Source organism: Lissotriton helveticus, chromosome 12 (genome assembly GCF_964261635.1).
Source record: "Lissotriton helveticus chromosome 12, aLisHel1.1, whole genome shotgun sequence".
Classification (NCBI taxonomy): Eukaryota; Metazoa; Chordata; class Amphibia; order Caudata; family Salamandridae; genus Lissotriton; species Lissotriton helveticus.
Window position 1 is genome coordinate 671,220,869 of NC_136073.1, and position 19,274 is coordinate 671,240,142.

Here is a 19,274-nt window from a genome sequence, read left to right on the forward strand (position 1 = left end):
AGACTCTGAGAGAGAGAGCGGGAGAGCTCGCGGGAGCGCACGAGCCCAGACTGCGGGAGCGCGCGCGCCCAGACTGCGGGAGCGCACGCCCAGACTGCGGGTGCGCGCGCGCGCGAGAGCCCAGACTGCGGGAGCGCGCGCGCGCGCGAGAGCCCAGACTCCGAGAGCGCGAGAGCCCAGACTCCGAGAGCGCGAGAGCCCAGACTCCGAGAGCGCGAGAGCCCAGACTCCGGGAGCGCGCCAGCCCAGACTGCGGGAGCGCGCCAGCCCAGACTGCGGGAGCGCGCGAGCCCAGACTGCGGGAGCGCGCGCGCAAGCCCAGACTGCGAGAGCCCGCGCGCAAGCCCAGACTCCGAGAGCCCGCGCGCAAGCCCAGACTCCGAGAGCCCGCGCGCGAGCCCACACTCCGAGAGCCCGCGCGCGAGCCCACACTCCGAGAGCCCGCGCGCGAGCCCAGACTCCGAGAGCGCGCGCGAAAGAGCCCAGACTCCGAGAGCGCGCGCGAAAGAGCCCAGACTCCGAGAGCGCGCGCGAGAGAGCCCAGACTCCGAGAGCGCGCGCGAGAGAGCCCAGACTCCGAGAGCGCGCGCGAGAGAGCCCAGACTCCGAGAGCGCGCGCGAGAGAGCCCAGACTCCGAGAGCGCGCGCGAGAGAGCCCAGACTCCGAGAGCGCCCAGACTCCAAGAGCACGCGCGAGAGAGCCCAGACTCCGAGAGCGCCCAGACTCCAAGAGCGCGAGAGAGCCCAGACTCCGAGAGCGCCCAGACTCCGAGAGCGCGCGCGAGAGCGCCCAGACTCCGAGAGCGCGCGCGAGAGAGCCCAGACTCCGAGAGCGCGCGCGAGAGAGCCCAGACTCCGAGAGCGCGCGCGAGAGAGCCCAGACTCCGAGAGCGCGCGCGAGAGAGCCCAGACTCCGAGAGCGCGCGCGAGAGAGCCCAGACTCCGAGAGCGCGCGCGAGAGAGCCCAGACTCCGAGAGCGCGCGCGAGAGAGCCCAGACTCCGAGAGCGCGCACGAGAGAGCCCAGACTCCGAGAGCGCGCGCGAGAGAGCCCAGACTCCGAGAGCGCGCGCGAGAGAGCCCAGACTCCGAGAGCGCGCGAGAGAGAGCCCAGGGGTGGGGGAATCATATCGCCCGACGCCCGAACCAAGTTGTTTTTATCGGTGGGCAAGAAGATTTAATGTCTATTTCGTCCGACGGACAAGTAGACATTAAATCACATAAATAAGACAGGCTGTGAGCACTCTGGGGCTCACAGCCAATCAGATAAGCGTGCCGGAAGCCTTTGGAGGCTTCTGATTGGCTAGCAGCCCATAACTGGGCTCTAGACAGTGATTGGCTTAGGGAGTGAAAACGTCACTCAGACTCAGCAAGCAGGAGTTTGTGGCCGCCGCGAGGCAATACATTAAGGTAAAATAGGCACTGCCATAATGCCCGCCATAGCACTTGTAGAGTGTTCAAAAGGTTTAGATTTTGCTCAGCTTGCAGATCGCTCTGTAATTACAATAGAACTGGTGCGCACGCCTGCTGTGAGAGACCGTGTATAATGCGTGTCCTTATGGTTCCAGAAAGCGCGGGCTCTCATCGCTGCTATTGGAGCGTGAGACAGCATAAAACGTGGGGGCGCTGAAGCAGAGGGCCCAGTAAAGCAGCGTCGCAGTACGGGGAATCCGAAATAAGAGGTAACTTGACCCGGCCTGATTAAGGACCTGTCTGTGGGCCTCGGAGAGACTGCCGATCGATAGGGCCGGAGACAACAGAGTATTGAAAACAAGCTGCAAGCCGAATTAGCTGGGAGCCGTATCCCACTGTCCAAGAGAACAGTCACTGTCCCTTTACCACAGCAACGCTAACTTCAACTTACTCCACACACTGTGGCACTATCAAGCGTCCCTAACCATCCAAGGGTTCCGAAAATCAGATGACATTCTGCCCCCCCCTTCTTTACACGAGGCCCCGAAAGACGCAGGACCCTGCCGCCGCCACTAACTAGTCCTACTGTCCCATGGGCACCCAGAGATCAGTGCTGCCGCCGGCTTCCTATCCTCGTTGCTTCGGGGTTGAGTGAGCGAGAGCAGACTGCGGGGTTTTGAAGGGAGAGTGGGCGAGGCGCTAGCAGACTACTATAAACATGATCACTGGTTTCCACTTCCAGAGAAGCCCGCCAAAGGATCCGGGTACCGCTGCATTTGCATCAAACACAGTAAGGTGGGGAGTCTGATCTGCCTTACGAGCCATCAGCTCTTCACGCTGCTGCCTCGGTCTTGGTTCGGGTAGGACGGTTCCATTTGTGTGCTTTGAGGCAGCAGCCCTACCTCCTGTCCCCCCAAAACACCTTCCACCTACCTTCCCGTTACTGCCGACCTGTAAGATGATGATGAAGTGCACGAGCATGTCCAAAAGCTACCTGTAGACTGCAGCTAGCTAACGCCTCCATGGTTGTGTGCACGCCAGGGGGTGAAGTGGGGCGACCGTCACCTATTTTCTAAAGAGCAAGTCACTGAAATAGAGAAACAACCAAAAGCAAGCAGGGGGGGGGGGAGCGGGAGTGTGTATACCCTAAGCTAAATTAATCTGATGTATTTGGTTAATGTAAGGGAGGGGGCGAGGAAGCAGGGTGGATATTGCTCTTCAAAGATTAAAAGATTATCGGGTTTCAAGCCTGGCCTGATCAAGAACCCACTGAGTCCCTATTATTGGGGCCCAGTCACTGCCTGTTTACTAGTACGGCTTTTGACCTTTTACCAAATCCTCCCAGAACTACGCTGCCTGTTTGTGGTTTTTTGAATATTCACATATATCACTTTCGGCCTTGCATTTCAAATTCACTGTGCCCCTGCCACCCCAGTGCCACCCCCTCCCCCCGTTTTGTGCTGTTGACAACAGATCAGGAACGAGTGTCTTTGTTTCCCATGATGTTCGGCGTAAGTGCTCTAGCTCCGGGAGCCCCAGAATTCAGTTAACTCCACACCTAAAGTTCCAACAGATGTGCCCAAACGCTACTATAGGAGCCGTGCTATAAATCGTGCAAACAGAGCACGTTTCCATTGCTGTGCAGAGAGCAGATTAGAACTCCCTTTCACACTAGATGTGTGACACAGAATTGCCATATAGGGCAATTTCCTTCACAAATGGGGGATATCTTTCCCATAATTCAGCCCGTTGTGTGCATTTCTTTTAAGCTGCCACGGCGCTACAGTTTCTTTCTTGAGCTGCCAGGCTTGCTTAACTGCTAACTAAAGGACACTGGATAATTAGGTAAAGAGGTTGTCCAGATTACACCACGTTGGTAAAGTGAGGACATGAGCTTGAATTAGAGGCGCATTTTGGGACTCTACAACCTAAATGTCCCCTCTGCATAACACATTTGATTTCCTGTGCAGCTGTGCCAATTTAATAGTGCAGCGAAAAAAATGAATGTGTCCTTCTGTAAATGTAACTGGCGCTCCTGTAAAGCACTCCAATACCTTCAGGTCGAGTTCGCGGTATATAAAACCCTAAAAAAAAGCCATACTTTTATTAGCACTGAAAGTCTTATGCTAGCGTATTCATGCCACATTAAAATTCACATCGATTCATACGGTGAAGAAAAAGAATGTCCAGCTTCTTTTTTTTTTTAAAAAGCACCAAACACCACTTTAAAGTGCGTGCGCACTACCTACAGGGCAAGTGGCTGTGGGCACAGGCCATCTGCTCGGAGCCTGGATCCCCCTTGAGAAGCAAGACATTCTTTCCCTCCTTTATTGTGCCCCAAGGTGAGACAACCGCACAGGGGGTCTGCATGAGGGACATTTCTGCAAGCCTCACCGCCCACGGGTATTTCCTCAATATCCTGCACACAGCAGCAGAAAAGGCGAAGCTTGACCCGGGCGAGAACAGGCAGCGCAATGGCTCTATTTCCATTTCAAAAGGTTGAAGCTGTTTTTTCCTCACCTTCTTATCTGTTACTCAGTGGTGTGGTGAACCTCCCACCTCCGCCTCCCCCTCGCTCTGTCAGCTGGAAGAGGGAGCGAGGGCTGCTACTGGGCCCCACTCAGCCTGTCATCCTCAAAATAAAGAGCAATGAATTTTACAGTGCGTGAAGTGTAGCACTGTAATAAGTGTTGCTTGTGTGCCCCAAATAACTGAAATGTTAGGGGGGGCCAAGTTAGCTTCTAAGGGTAGACCAGAACTACATAGTGGAGCAGGAACTCACTGCTACCTGTTTGCAACTTCTCACTCTAGCCGAGACCTGACTTGCTGCCTGAGGCATTCTCATTGTTCAGACATCTTTGACTTGTGTTTGATTAAAAATAATCATTAAAACTGCTCTATTCATCAGAATAACGTATCCCCGTCCAGTATACTAGTTAAGTCTTAAAATGACTTGACTAGTGAAATGGTGGTGAGAAAGATATGAAGGGTGCCATTAAAGAAGAGAAAATGCTGATTTCACTTGGCAGCAGTACAAAAACCTGGTGGTTTGTTCAGTTGGTATGTGCTAGTTTATACATATGCAGAGCTCTGCCAATGAACCTGGCTAGTTGAAAGTTGGCTTCCATGCTTAAATGGTGTGATCTTAGGCAAATATTTTAATTAATCAAAACTAACTTTGTCTAAATAATCAAGAGAAACACTTTCAAATGCATGAGTTCAGAATATGAGCTGTCCAAAAACCCGTCTTTGAATTAATATAGACTAAAATGTTGCTCTACATTCTGGTCACATACAATGTTCACTTCTGCCGTGCCTCTCGGTTCACTAATGGCACTGTCATCAGTGCGGTACATCGTCCATTCTTCAAGAATGTTAAGACTGATGGCGCGGGCAGACCGATCATGAGGGTTCCGTTTTCTCCTTCTACAGATACATGGTTTAGTGAGATTCTAGATCCTTGGCAGGGCATGAAACATGCTTCTGTCTGTCTGTAGGCAAGCCAAAGGGTGTTCATTTTTAAATAGGAAAAAAATATTTTCAAAACATTTAGCCCCTCATTCCATAGGTGCATGCATTTATGGTGATGCATACACGTGTTTCTCTGTCAGCCCTTATGTTTGATGTATGGACGGGAGTAGGTGGGACAAGTGGATTTTACGGGACATGTAGATCTCAGTGGCATTTTGTCCTTTGGACAAGTAGAATATTTTGAAAATTCCACACCCCTGGAGCCCAGACTCCGAGAGCGCGCGCGAGAGAGCCCAGACTCCGAGAGCGCGCGAGAGAGAGCCCAGACTCCGAGAGCGCGCGAGAGAGAGCCCAGACTCCGAGAGCGCGCGCGAGAGAGCCCAGACTCCGAGAGCGCGCGCGAGAGAGCCCAGACTCCGAGAGCGCGCGCGAGAGAGCCCAGACTCCGAGAGCGCGCGCGAGAGAGCCCAGACTCCGAGAGCGCGCGCGAGAGAGCCCAGACTCCGAGAGCGCGCGCGAGAGAGCCCAGACTCCGAGAGCGCGCGCGAGAGAGCCCAGACTCCGAGAGCGCGCGCGAGAGAGCCCAGACTCCGAGAGCGCGCGCGAGAGAGCCCAGACTCCGAGAGCGCCCAGACTCCAAGAGCGCGCGCGCGAGAGAGCCCAGACTCCGAGAGCGCCCAGACTCCGAGAGCGCGCGCGCGAGAGAGCCCAGACTCCGAGAGCGCGCGCGCGCGAGAGAGCCCAGACTCCGAGAGCGCGCGCGCGCGAGAGAGCCCAGACTCCGAGAGCGCGCGCGCGAGAGAGCCCAGACTCCGAGAGCGCGCGCGCGAGAGAGCCCAGACTCCGAGAGCGCGCGCGCGAGAGAGCCCAGACTCCGAGAGCGCGCGCGCGAGAGAGCCCAGACTCCGAGAGCGCGCGCGCGAGAGAGCCCAGACTCCGAGAGCGCGAGTGCCCAGACTCCGAGAGCGAGAGAGCCCAGACTCCGAGAGAGAGCGCGCGAAAGCCCAGACTCCGAGAGCGCGCGAGAGAGCCCAGACTCCGAGAGCGCGCGAGAGAGCCCAGACTCCGAGAGCGCGCGAGAGAGCCCAGACTCCGAGAGCGCGCGAGAGAGCCCAGACTCCGAGAGCGCGCGAGAGAGCCCAGACTCCGAGAGCGCGCGAGAGAGCCCAGACTCCGAGAGCGCGCGAGAGAGCCCAGACTCCGAGAGCGCGCGAGAGAGCCCAGACTCCGAGAGCGCGCGAGAGAGCCCAGACTCCGAGAGCGCGCGAGAGAGCCCAGACTCCGAGAGCGCGCGAGAGAGCCCAGACTCCGAGAGAGCGCGCGAGAGAGCCCAGACTCCGAGAGAGCGCGCGCGAGAGAGCCCAGACTCCGAGAGAGCGCGCGCGAGAGCGCCCAGACTCCGAGAGCGCGCGCGCGAGAGCGCCCAGACTCCGAGAGCGCGCGCGCGAGAGCGCCCAGACTCCGAGAGCGCGCGCGCGAGAGAGCCCAGACTCCGAGAGCGCGCGCGCGAGAGAGCCCAGACTCCGAGAGCGCGCGCGCCCAGACTCCGAGAGCGCGAGTGCCCAGACTCCGAGAGCGCGCGAGAGAGCCCAGACTCCGAGAGCGCGCGAGAGAGCCCAGACTCCGAGAGCGCGCGAGAGAGCCCAGACTCCGAGAGCGCGCGAGAGAGCCCAGACTCCGAGAGCGCGCGCGAGAGAGCCCAGACTCCGAGAGAGCGCGCGCGAGAGAGCCCAGACTCCGAGAGAGCGCGAGAGAGCCCAGACTCCGAGAGAGCGCGAGAGAGCCCAGACTCCGAGAGAGCGCGAGAGAGCCCAGACTCCGAGAGAGCGCGAGAGAGCCCAGACTCCGAGAGAGCGCGAGAGAGCCCAGACTCCGAGAGAGAGCCCAGACTCCGAGAGAGCGCCCAGACTCCGAGAGCGCGCGCGCGAGAGCCCAGACTCCGAGAGCGCGCGCGCGAGAGAGCCCAGACTCCGAGAGCGCGCGCGCGAGAGTGCCCAGACTCCGAGAGAGCGCGCGCGAGAGAGCCCAGACTCCGAGAGAGCGCGCGCGAGAGAGCCCAGACTCCGAGAGCGCGCGCGCGAGAGAGCCCAGACTCCGAGAGCGCGCGCGCGAGAGAGCCCAGACTCCGAGAGCGCGCGCGCGAGAGAGCCCAGACTCCGAGAGCGCGCGCGCGAGAGAGCCCAGACTCCGAGAGCGCGCGCGCGAGAGAGCCCAGACTCCGAGAGCGCGCGCGCGAGAGAGCCCAGACTCCGAGAGCGCGCGCGCGAGAGAGCCCAGACTCCGAGAGCGCGCGCGCGAGAGAGCCCAGACTCCGAGAGCGCGCGCGCGAGAGAGCCCAGACTCCGAGAGCGCGCGCGCGAGAGAGCCCAGACTCCGAGAGAGCGCGCGCGAGAGAGCCCAGACTCCGAGAGAGCGCGCGCGAGAGAGCCCAGACTCCGAGAGAGCGCGCGCGAGAGAGCCCAGACTCCGAGAGAGCGCGCGAGAGAGCCCAGACTCCGAGAGAGCGCGCGCGAGAGAGCCCAGACTCCGAGAGAGCGCGCGCGAGAGAGCCCAGACTCCGAGAGAGCGCGCGCGAGAGAGCCCAGACTCCGAGAGAGCGCGCGCGAGAGAGCCCAGACTCCGAGAGAGCGCGCGCGAGAGAGCCCAGACTCCGAGAGAGCGCGCGCGAGAGAGCCCAGACTCCGAGAGAGCGCGCGCGAGAGAGACCAGACTCCGAGAGCCCGCGCGCGAGAGAGACCAGACTCCGAGAGCCCGCGCGCGAGAGAGACCAGACTCCGAGAGCCCGCGCGCGAGAGAGACCAGACTCCGAGAGAGCGCGCGAGAGCCCAGACTCCGAGAGAGCGCGCGAGAGCCCAGACTCCGAGAGAGCGCGCGAGAGCCCAGACTCCGAGAGAGCGCGCGAGAGCCCAGACTCCGAGAGAGCGCGAGAGAGAGCCCAGACTCCGAGAGCGCGCGCGAGAGAGCCCAGACTCCGAGAGCGCGCGCGAGAGAGCCCAGACTCCGAGAGAGCGCGCGAGAGCCCAGACTCCGAGAGAGCGCGAGAGAGAGAGAGAGAGAGAGAGAGAGAGAGAGAGAGAGAGAGAGAGAGAGAGAGAGAGAGAGAGAGAGAGAGAGAGAGAGAGAGAGAGAGCCCAGACTGCGGGAGCGCACGAGCCCAGACTGCGGGAGCGCGCGAGCCCAGACTGCGGGAGCGCGCGAGCCCAGACTGCGGGAGCGCGCGAGCCCAGACTGCGGGAGCGCGCGAGCCCAGACTGCGGGAGCGCGCGAGCCCAGACTGCGGGAGCGCGCGAGCCCAGACTGCGGGAGCGCGCGAGCCCAGACTGCGGGAGCGCGCGCGCCCAGACTGCGGGAGCGCGCGCGCCCAGACTGCGGGAGCGCGCGCGCCCAGACTGCGGGAGCGCACGCCCAGACTGCGGGAGCGCGCGCGCGCGAGAGCCCAGACTGCGGGAGCGCGCGCGCCCAGACTCCGAGAGCGCGCGCGAGAGCCCAGACTCCGAGAGCGCGCGCGAGAGCAGCCCAGACTCCGAGAGCGCGCGCGAGAGCAGCCCAGACTCCGAGAGCGCGCGCGAGAGCAGCCCAGACTCCGAGAGCGCGCGCGAGAGCAGCCCAGACTCCGAGAGCGCGCGCGAGAGAGAGCAGCCCAGACTCCGAGAGCGCGCGCGAGAGAGAGCAGCCCAGACTCCGAGAGCGCGCGCGAGAGAGAGCCCAGACTCCGAGAGCCCGCGCGCGAGAGAGCCCAGACTCCGAGAGCCAGCGCGCGAGAGAGCCCAGACTCCGAGAGCCCGCGCGCGAGAGAGCCCAGACTCCGAGAGAGCGCGCGAGAGCCCAGACTCCGAGAGAGCGCGCGAGAGCCCAGACTCCGAGAGAGCGCGCGAGAGCCCAGACTCCGAGAGAGCGCGCGCGAGAGAGCCCAGACTCCGAGAGAGCGCGCGCGAGAGAGCCCAGACTCCGAGAGAGCGCGAGAGAGCCCAGACTCCGAGAGAGCGCGAGAGAGCCCAGACTCCGAGAGAGCGCGCGCGAGAGAGCCCAGACTCCGAGAGAGCGCGAGAGAGCCCAGACTCCGAGAGAGCGCGAGAGAGCCCAGACTCCGAGAGAGCGCGAGAGAGCCCAGACTCCGAGAGAGCGCGAGAGAGCCCAGACTCCGAGAGAGCGCGAGAGAGCCCAGACTCCGAGAGAGCGCGAGAGAGCCCAGACTCCGAGAGAGCGCGAGAGAGCCCAGACTCCGAGAGAGCGCGCGCGCGCGAGAGAGCCCAGACTCCGAGAGAGCGCGCGCGAGAGGGAGCCCAGACTCCGAGAGAGCGCGCGCGAGAGGGAGCCCAGACTCCGAGAGAGCGCGCGCGAGAGGGAGCCCAGACTCCGAGAGAGCGCGCGCGAGAGGGAGCCCAGACTCCGAGAGAGCGCGCGCGAGAGGGAGCCCAGACTCCGAGAGCGCGCGCGAGCCCAGACTCCGAGAGCGCGCGCGAGCCCAGACTCCGAGAGCGCGCGCGAGCCCAGACTCCGAGAGCGCGCGCGAGCCCAGACTCCGAGAGCGCGCGCGAGCCCAGACTGCGGGAGCGCGCGAGCCCAGACTGCGGGAGCGCGCGAGCCCAGACTGCGGGAGCCCAGACTGCGGGAGCGCGCGCGCCCAGACTGAGGGCGCGCGCGCCCAGACTCTGAGGGCGCGCGCGCCCAGACTCTGAGGGCGCGCGCGCCCAGACTCTGAGGGCGCGCGCGCCCAGACTCTGAGAGCGCGCGCGCCCAGACTCTGAGAGCGCGCGCGCCCAGACTCTGAGAGCGCGCGCGCCCAGACTCTGAGAACTGTGCAAAGCATTTGAAATGAAAGGCAGTAAGATTCCAGGCTTTTTTCCAACACAACACTGAAATAACTTATAAGCAGTGGTCATTTCAACATCTAGATAGAATACTATGAACAGGGGGTTGGCGATTTTAGCACGACGGGGTATTAAGGAAAAGGCTGATAATCTGGGGAGGTGGGCCATTGCGGAATATTTTATAGGAGATGCGAAGATTGTTTTTTGTACAGTTTATGGCTCGAACCTGGAGGATGCAGAGACCATTGAATTTTTAAATGTTGAATTGTCGTTATGGGGAACACCATTGTATTGACTGGGGATTTTAATATACATGGGGAAGGTCAGATGTGGCATCCCGTGCATGGGAAGTATTTTGGCCGTAAACCAAAAGTATATAGGGCTTTACAACAGCTGTTGCAGAACCATGGCTTAGTAGATGGGTGGGCAGCAGTGAACCATGGGGATCCAGGGTATACGTTTTACTCGTACCCACATAATACATTTGTGCGGTTAGACTATGTTTTTTTGCCCCAGTCATTGATGGTTGGTGCTAAAATGCAAGTATGGCCACGTATTACATCGGACCATGGAGCAGTGTTAGCTGATTTTATCATCCTTAGCCTTGCAAAGGAATACAGATCTTTTACCTTTAATAAGAAGCTGCTATGTGACCCTGACTACATTACCCATATCAAACCTGGGCAGAATTGTTTTTAGAGAGCAATAGAGGCTCAGCTACATTACCAATGGTTTGGGATGCACTGAAAGCTGGACTCAGGGGGGAGACACAGTTATGGATGGAAGAAGCAAAAGTTTCAGAACAAGCAAATGCTGGGTTTTTAGCAGAGTTAAGAGTAGCAGAACAAGAACTTATACAAACTGTTAGAGAGCAGGCAGATCCCAAGGCTGCACAAACAAAGATGGCATGTTGTAAGGCTCGGATCAATGGGATATGGTGTCAGGAAATAGCGGTCCAATACCAAACTTATAAAGAGGAAAGAGATGAATATGGGGAGAGGACTGGTCATTGTTTAGCTCAAAGGTTGCGGGGAAACAAGCTGCTCAGATAATTACTGTTTTAGAAGATGGGAAAGGGGTTGTTCCTGAGACTCGGGAAGGGATATTGGAGGTGTTTCATTCTTTTTATAAAGAGCTCTATACACAAGATGCAGTGCAGCAGGATAATATAGAACAATTTATGCAGGCATTGGAGGTGTCTGGGCTTGCACAGGAAGAGAGAGAGGCATTGGAAACCGCAATAACAGAGCTAGAATTGGAGGAAGCGCTGGGGTCATTGGCTTTAGGGAAAGCGGCTGGGCCAGATAAACTCCCGTTGGAGATATATTGGATACTTTTCCCTATCATTAAAGATGATATGTTGGCTACTTTTTAAGAGGCGCAGGTAGGAAACCCACCATCTTCTTGGGATAATGCAAATATTCTGGTTTTTAAAAAGAAAGATAAGTCGGCGCGGCTTCCTGGGTCATATAGACCCATATCATTAATAAATGCAGATGGCAAGGTGTATTCAAAGATTTTAGCAATTAGAATGGCCCAAGTCATATCCTTGTTAGTATCCAAGCATCAACATGGTTTTATACCAGGATGCAGTACGGTTAATCATATACAGAGGGTGATTGCAACTATAGATTATGCAAGTGCACAGCAAAAGCCCATGGGTATAATCCTATTAGACGCTGAAAAAGTGTTTGATCGTGTTTCATGGCTTTTTCTCTGGGCTCTCATGGTAAAGATGGGGTTTGGACCACGCTTTATAACACCCATTAAAACAATGTATAAGAGACCTCGGGCTAAAATTTGCACTACGGGCAGTGAGTCATCTTATGTAAATATTACTCGGGGAACAAGGCAGGGGTGTCCCTGCTCGCCCCTCCTCTTTGCTATCTATATCAATCCTTTATTAACTCTGCTGGAAACAACTAATGGAATACAGCCAATGGCTATCGGGCAATACTAAGTGCGTGTCCTCGCTTACACCAATGACATTGCCATAGTGACGTCAGATCCAAAGCAGGCAGTAAGGGAAGTTGAGAATCTTACCCAGAGATATGGTGAAGTTGCCGAGTATAAATTGAACGTATCTAAAACTCAGATAATTTGTACTCAAGGTTTGTGTCCAGGAGAAGCGCGTTATCTGGGTATTAAGATTAGGATGGCGCTTCAAGAGGTAGTGGATGTCAATTGGGGAGATATAGTATCTTCGGCACGGCAACAATTGGAACGGGCGGAGTGCTTACGTTTGTCAATGGTAGGGAGGTGCAACCTGCTTAAAATGTTCATACTTCTAAGGCAATGTATTATTTTAGGACCGTTCCACTAGAGTTTGAACGCTCTTAACTGCTACAGCTGCAAACTCTTGCTGATAAGTTTATATGGGGCCAAAAAAAAACCTCGCCGGGCTTCCAGATATATGACGCTACTATTATAACGGGGGGATGGGCAGTGCCAAGTTTTTTATGTTATTATTTAGCTTGTCTCCTCCAAAGCATGCAGTATCTAGTGATAGGATCGGAAATAAAACAGGCGGAAGCTCCTAATATATATCAAATGTTGATGGAGGCTCCTGTCAGTAAGGTTTTACTTACGTTTATAGAACCCAGCTATTTCAAGAGAAGGCGCTTAAAAATATATAATGCAGCATATAAAGCCTGGAAGACCATCTGTAAATTGAGATCACTAGGTCGTATGAATTACTATACACCGTTAAATGCTACAGAATTATTCCCCGCTATCTTTTGGGATGCAAGGATGGACAGGTGGCGGGAGCAGGGGGTTCAACAGTTAGGTGATTTCTATAATGATGGCATAATGGCATCATTTACTGAATGGCTCGACAGTATAATTTAGCTAAATATGACTTTTTTAAATTTTTACAAATCCTTGACTATTTAATTAAGCATCAAACACATTTAGTAGCAATATCTCATGTACTATTAGAGGCTGTTAAAAAAGGGCCAGGATTGGGACCATATATGATATTCTGATTGAGAATCAGCCTGATGATATAGGGAGACACGAAGTGGAGTGAAAGATTTGGGACTACAAGAACATATGTACAATTATCAATTGATATAGCTGCTAAAGTAATGTTGACAGCAAAGTTGCGCACACAACACTATAAAACTGTGTTTAATTTATATCATACTCCTGTCAAAATGCAGAAGTGGGGGGGATCCCATGATGGGAAATGTTTTAGGTGTCAGGTTGAGAATGCAGATATTGTACATTTTGTTTTTGATTGTATAGGCTTAAATCAGTTTCGAGAGGATATCTCACAGTTTTTGACTTACATTACAGGTGTACAAGTTACTATTTCTAGAGAAGTGATGCAGACAGGAGTGGGTGAAGGCATACAATCCCCCCAGGCAAGTTATCCATTTAGATACCTTATATTTATGGCAGTTGCACGATTATGTATTGCTACTGTGTGGCTTCAGCCGGAAGCACCTTCGTTTGAAATGTGGCGCGCAAAATGTTATAATGTATTTAATTTGGAATATAAGTTCTATAGTATTAAATCAATAAGGAAAAAAGAATTGAGGGCTAAAATATGGGGGCCTATGTTGCATCACATGGATAAATCGTTGTGAATAACACTTAACCTCCTAGATATTATGTGGTTCCTTTTTGTTGTATAAAATATGTTAGCATCAATGATTTAATTACTGATTTGCAAGTATAAACATGTTTTGAACTGAACAATAAATGGTTGGGCAGCACTGTTCTTATTGGAGCAGGATCAAGACGAGCTTACAAATGGCTGGTTCTAACATGGGGTGGCACGGTGAGAAAAAGAACGCTGGTCTGAAATGTTGTGCGAGTGATTGCCAGTGGTTAAACATTTTGCAAGCATTCTCCCATCACCTTTATTGTGTTTGGGCTAAATTACTAATCATGCACTACTGTAAGTAGCTAAAATTCGTGGGACCAAACGTCCCTGAAGCTTGAAGTCAAGCAATAAAGTTTTTTTTTTTATTACTAAATCACTGTGAAATGTGTCTGTGTTAATACCCTAGGTAGGAATTTCAAGTATACAAATCAATATACATTTGAAAAGAAAAATTCTAGGTGAAAGCATTCCTTAGCTACAGTAATTATACTGTGGAATAGAAGGCCCTTCGCATATTTCACAAATGCACAATTTCACTGCAGTATTATTTGCTCCATGTATTCAAATAGGCATTCTATGTGACACAGACACAGGGCTTTAACATTATGGCTGTAATTTAGTTTGATAATGTCTCCTGGCTGCTTTTATTAAAAAATGACATTTCCGCAGCTGATGACAATAAGTAATTCTGACCGCAGGGTCATCATCTTTTTGCCATTCATTCTCAAGCGCCAGTAAAATATATTCTCTTGGAAAGAAGAAAAAAAAATAAAAAAAGAATAAGCAAACTGTTGAAACATTTCAAATATATTTCACTAGTTATGAAGACACATTTTTATAATTCTGGGATAAAAAAAATGATTTACAGGATCAAAACAAATCAGAACACTTTACTTGGTGACGTGCAAATGTTCAATATTTTTGCTGAAGCCTAATTTCCAAAGATTGTCTATGTGCTATATAGTTTAATCAGTAAAACCACGTTAGTGGGAAAGTTGAGCAGCACATTTTCCATTGAAATGGCAGTGCACTGTCACATCATGCTTCCGTAAAATATTTATGAAAAGTGAGTTTTTAAACATAAACTGGGAAATAATCCTGCTCCTGCCCAGATGACAATGCTATTAGTGAACTGAGAGGCAAGCCAAGGATCGCGTGTACCCTATATTTGGGTTAAATTCTTATTAATGGAGCAAACATTTAGGCTAGTAAATAAAGAGTTTATTTGAACAGCAGAAATAGTGAACTTCCTTATTTGAAGGTGCTCTCTTATGTGATAATGAATAGAAAGGCAACTCCATAAAACAAAACATTTGCCTATGATAGCACAATTTGAGACCAGTTCACGGGTCAAGTACATCATTCGAGCAGATTATTCAAGTAACTAGACCTGCAGGTCTAGTAAACTTTTTATGATTTTTCGAGACCTGGCTGGCTACTTATAGCTACAAAGGAAATGTTCAAGGCACACAGCATTATCCACAGAGCCTCCTAAGGAGATGGAACGCTATACTTACACGTTAAATTAAAACAATTCAAACCAAACAGGACACTGTGCTCCAGGCTTGAGTAACTTTTCATACCACCTTACCATAATAAATCCGTAGGAGGCACTGCTTTCTCAATACAAGCCACTAAGCTCTGAAACCCACTACCAGCCAGCATTATAAGCACCCAGGAGCTCTTCCGAAGACAGTTGAAAGCATGGCCATTTCCTAGATAACTGCACTACCCAAATCCTGACAACGGAGCCAAGAATACAGTTGCACTGTTAAATGCAACCCTATCCGTATAAACCTAGTGCAAACTACTCGACCAGGAAATTGCTTTTGGTATGCAAGTAAGCTCAGAAGGGCTGGCCTGTGTCTTGCCTTAAAATTGTATAGCTATGTACTTGCATATATACCACTTATGGCCCACAATAATACTAAAATCATAATATCCAGTGGTTAGCAACAAATATTAACGTATACCTCTTAAATTAACACAAGATATTTATTTGTCCTTTACCAGCAATATACAACTAAAAAAACAGTCATCACCAAATGAACAGGAATGGAATAACTGAAGAGATCTGTCACATATTGCTGGACTATTAAAGTCCTCTGAATTTAGCCCACCACTGTGGGTCCCAAATATCTATACAATCTGACCTCTTCTTTACATCTCACAATGACATTCAGATACGGGATGATCATAAAAATGCCCATCCCAACATTTTATTCCGCTTCTCTCTCTCCCTACAACTATTCCAGCTCAGAACCACAACTATTCACAAAACCTCAGACTGGACAACCTAGTGCAGTAATCAACTAAGCAGACTATATAATATGAAATACCATAGCGGGATCCGCACAGCTGTGCAAGGCTACCAGTATTCTGAAGACCATACAACTCTTTGTCTGGCTCTCATACTTCATTAGCCAACATACTGCTACGTGCTGCATTCCATAAAATGATAACAGCACCTTGTGGTAATCACACATGACATTGGAACATTTACACGTAGGATAAAAATAAAGACAACATTCTTCCAACCACACACTGTAGCATGCTACTCATGTAGACATGCGCTTCAGAACTCCACAAAGGAGTAGTAATTGCTATATAAATTCCGCAATACAATACACAGAGTGAGAGAGGGCATTGTCTCAGACAGAGATAGACAGACAAACCTCGAAAAATCTACTCGCCTGCTCACTATGGAGTCAGATTTTATCAGTGTGAGCTATTTTTAGGGACTACTGGCCGGTTCTGGTGAGAGAGCTTGAACTGGCATAGGACCGGTGTTCTGTTCATTCAAAAAGTGAATGAGCAATAAAGATACCTTTGTTTTTACTAGGTCACATTTGTTGTGCCTTCAAATACAGAGGCCAATTGTCAGCTTATTTCTTCGTAGAAATTGGTGTTAATTTTATCCTGGAGCTTGAGGTTTACTTTTCTTTCTTGGTTGCAAAGTTAGAGGATTTTGTAAAGTGGACTGTGAGAGCTGAACTGGGGTACAGGGAGTGTGAAATAAAAGGCTGTAGGGTAACAGTTTTTCTCTAAAACACAACATTTAAACAGTTTGGAATGAACAGGTAAAATACAGCGGTATTCCAGCAGGCTCCAAACCACTACATTGTTTGGTAAACAACGTGGCTGCCACCCGCATTCATATAAATAAATTAATTCACTCTCCTCACTTCCAGAAACAGACGGTACTCGGAAAAACCTTCCAATTGCTTTATTTAAATGGAGCAAGATGTCAATCACACAATCGGAATAGGTTCAATTTGGAAAACTGATTGCAAGATAATCTTTTCTAGTGAGATGGAAACAAAACTTTTAAAATAATCAAAACAATTCAGAACAGTTTACATGGAGATGTGCAAAGGATAAATATTTGCTGAATTCACACATTATCGTTTGTATGCTGTATAGTTTTATTATTTAAACTGCACCTCAGTGTGAAATTACAATTTCAATGGGAAATGTACTGTCTGTAAATGAAGGTGCGCTACCACACCATGCTTTCGTAATATCTTTATTAAAAGCGACAGTTTTTAAACATGAGCTGAGAAACATTCCTGCCCCCGGGCTGATGACAATATTGTTAGTGAACAAAGAGGCAAGTCAGGGGTCATGTGTACCCAAGTTGTGGGGTAGATTCTTGTCATACATGGAGCAAATGTTTAGTCTACTAAATCAACCAAAATAGTTTTTGTACAACTGGCATGCTGAAGTCACAAATTTGAAGGTGCACTCATATTTAATAATGAAGAAAAAGGCGACTTGGTGAAACAAAATATTTGTATAGGATCACAAAATTTGAGAGCAGTTTTAGGTCTGTCAACATTGTATGATTTTTCAGAAAGGGGAGGGGGTGGGGAACAGTCTGTCAGAATGAAAGAAATCGGGATCCGTTCTCTAATAGAGATTGTTGTCTAAGAGTGAGATAGAGGCCAGTCTCGCAGAGTGAGGGAGTGAACACAGAGTGAGAGAGGCGCGCCACGTTCAGAGCGAGAGGGGAAGAGTCTCACAAGAGTGGGAGAGCGAGTGGACGGTCTCACAGAGCGAAAGAAAGCGGGGTCCTCGGGGAAGTCAAGGGACATGCCTCATCGTCTCAAGATGCAGGAAATATTGGGGGAGTATATAACCACTATTACACATCGGCTTTTCACTGGTACTATATTTGGAAGAAAGGGAAGATATAAGGAAAAACGAGACAGAAGAAAAGAAGCTGTACGAAAGAAAAGGCTCTTAAAGAATACATTAGAGCTTGTAGCAACAGAAATGAAAGGACGATATGGATGTAAACAGCCGACTGAAAAGACGATTTAAAACTAGAAGAAATAAGATATATATCGGTGACGTTTATAGCACCAATAATGGAGCAGTAAGTCACCTAGTAACGGCTATCTTTCAACTCTTCCGGCCTCTGAGAATAGTACCCCCTCGAAATCATAAGTACTTCATCTCGAAATTAAAAGGTTTACATAGATAGACAATACTTCAAAGGGGTCACTCATCTTGAAACGTTCTTCAACCCCAGTCCGTAATCCCTACAGAATAGTTTATCTCACTGACTTCAATAGGGTAATTAATTATGTGACTTTACCCTTTTAGTAACACAGGGAGCCCTTGAGTCCAGCATAATGTCCATCGTCCGCTGTTGATCATTTAACGGATGTCCATTAGTCCGTAATGTTAGCTCTTCCGGGTCGCATAACCACCAATACCACGGCTGAACATACTTTATGAGTCATCGGGGAGAGGGCGGTACTGCTAATGTGGACGGTCAGCTACGATTGGAACGGTGGGAGTATCTCAGCCAATCCTAGTGTGCCGCAGAGACCTTCCAAATGCTGATTGGCTATAAAGTCCGCACATGCATTTGTCCGAGTGGTGTGGTGGGTACTGGCTAATTTGCACTGGGCGGAGTTAGGGTGGAAGTACCGAACTTTTTGAGGTCCGTTAGGGATCGGTAGGTCTTATCCTGTCTTGGGCCTTAAGTAGCTGGCGCTGCTGGCCCCGAAGGGAGGAAAAGATGTAGGGCGGAGTATGGTATCTGGTGGTAAGAGAGTAGTAGGGTGATCAGGCGTCCCCGTTTTGCCAGGACGGTCCCATTTTTTCTTTTTAACCAGCTGTCCCAGAAAATTTCAAGAAATGTAGCTCATGTCCCGGTTTTTAAAGAGGGTCGACTGAAAACGGTGGGAGGTGTTTTTTATGTTTTACAAGCAGTTGTTTCAAGAAAGCAATTTATTTAACAGGCAAGGTACTGGATTTAAAAATTGGATTTTATGTATGTTCTTACTGCCTGCTCTGTAATTCTCTGCTAAGGAGCGCTCTCTTCGCTTGAAGGAAAATCGTAGTCCTTCTTCTATTTTTGTGAAATGTCCCGGTTTTTAGCTTTAAAATTCTGGTCACCCTAAAGGAGAGTGGATATTGGGTTGCCCATGTCACAGTCTGATCAGGACTGATATCCAGGAGCGCCCTTTTTACTACTGCCTAAATTCCTTGGATTAATCAGAAGGTGCCTGACAACTTCGAAGGATGGTGCCTGGGCTCGGCAGGATATGGAGTAGAGGTTTTGCAAGGCTTTTCTGGCATTTCTACCATTTTCTGACGCTGGATATTCTGTTTATTATGGGACACTGGTTCGGTTTTAACCTTGCTGCAGCGTTCCCAGCGAATGGGAGACAGTTGCATGTCAAGCGGATGTATGACGTTACAACGCATACTTTTACAACGCCTACCTTTACATCGCAAGTTTTACAACGCATACCATTACAACGCATAGTGCTTTTAGGCGCTGGATAGTGAATAGTTTAATTTACTATTCCAACTCCAGTCCCCGTGGATAGTAGGGAAGGTGTTGGATAGTACATTAAACCTATTCCCTATCCTAGAGCGCCCCCCAGCGCAATGCGTTGTAATGGTTTGCGTTGTAAAAGTTGCGTCGTAAAGGCACTGCGTGGTAAAAGT

General features: G+C 51.2%; 1 protein-coding gene across 1 annotated transcript in view; it reads right to left on the minus strand.

Moving 5' to 3' along the window:
* Positions 1-18,044, minus strand: part of PSKH1 (protein serine kinase H1) — a 185,912-nt gene extending 167,868 nt beyond the window's left edge. The window contains exon 1 of the mRNA XM_078670144.1: positions 17,908-18,044. The gene's annotated coding sequence lies outside the window, so the exon portion shown is untranslated. The remainder of the gene's footprint in view (positions 1-17,907) is intronic.
* Between the last annotated feature and the right edge of the window lie 1,230 nt (positions 18,045-19,274).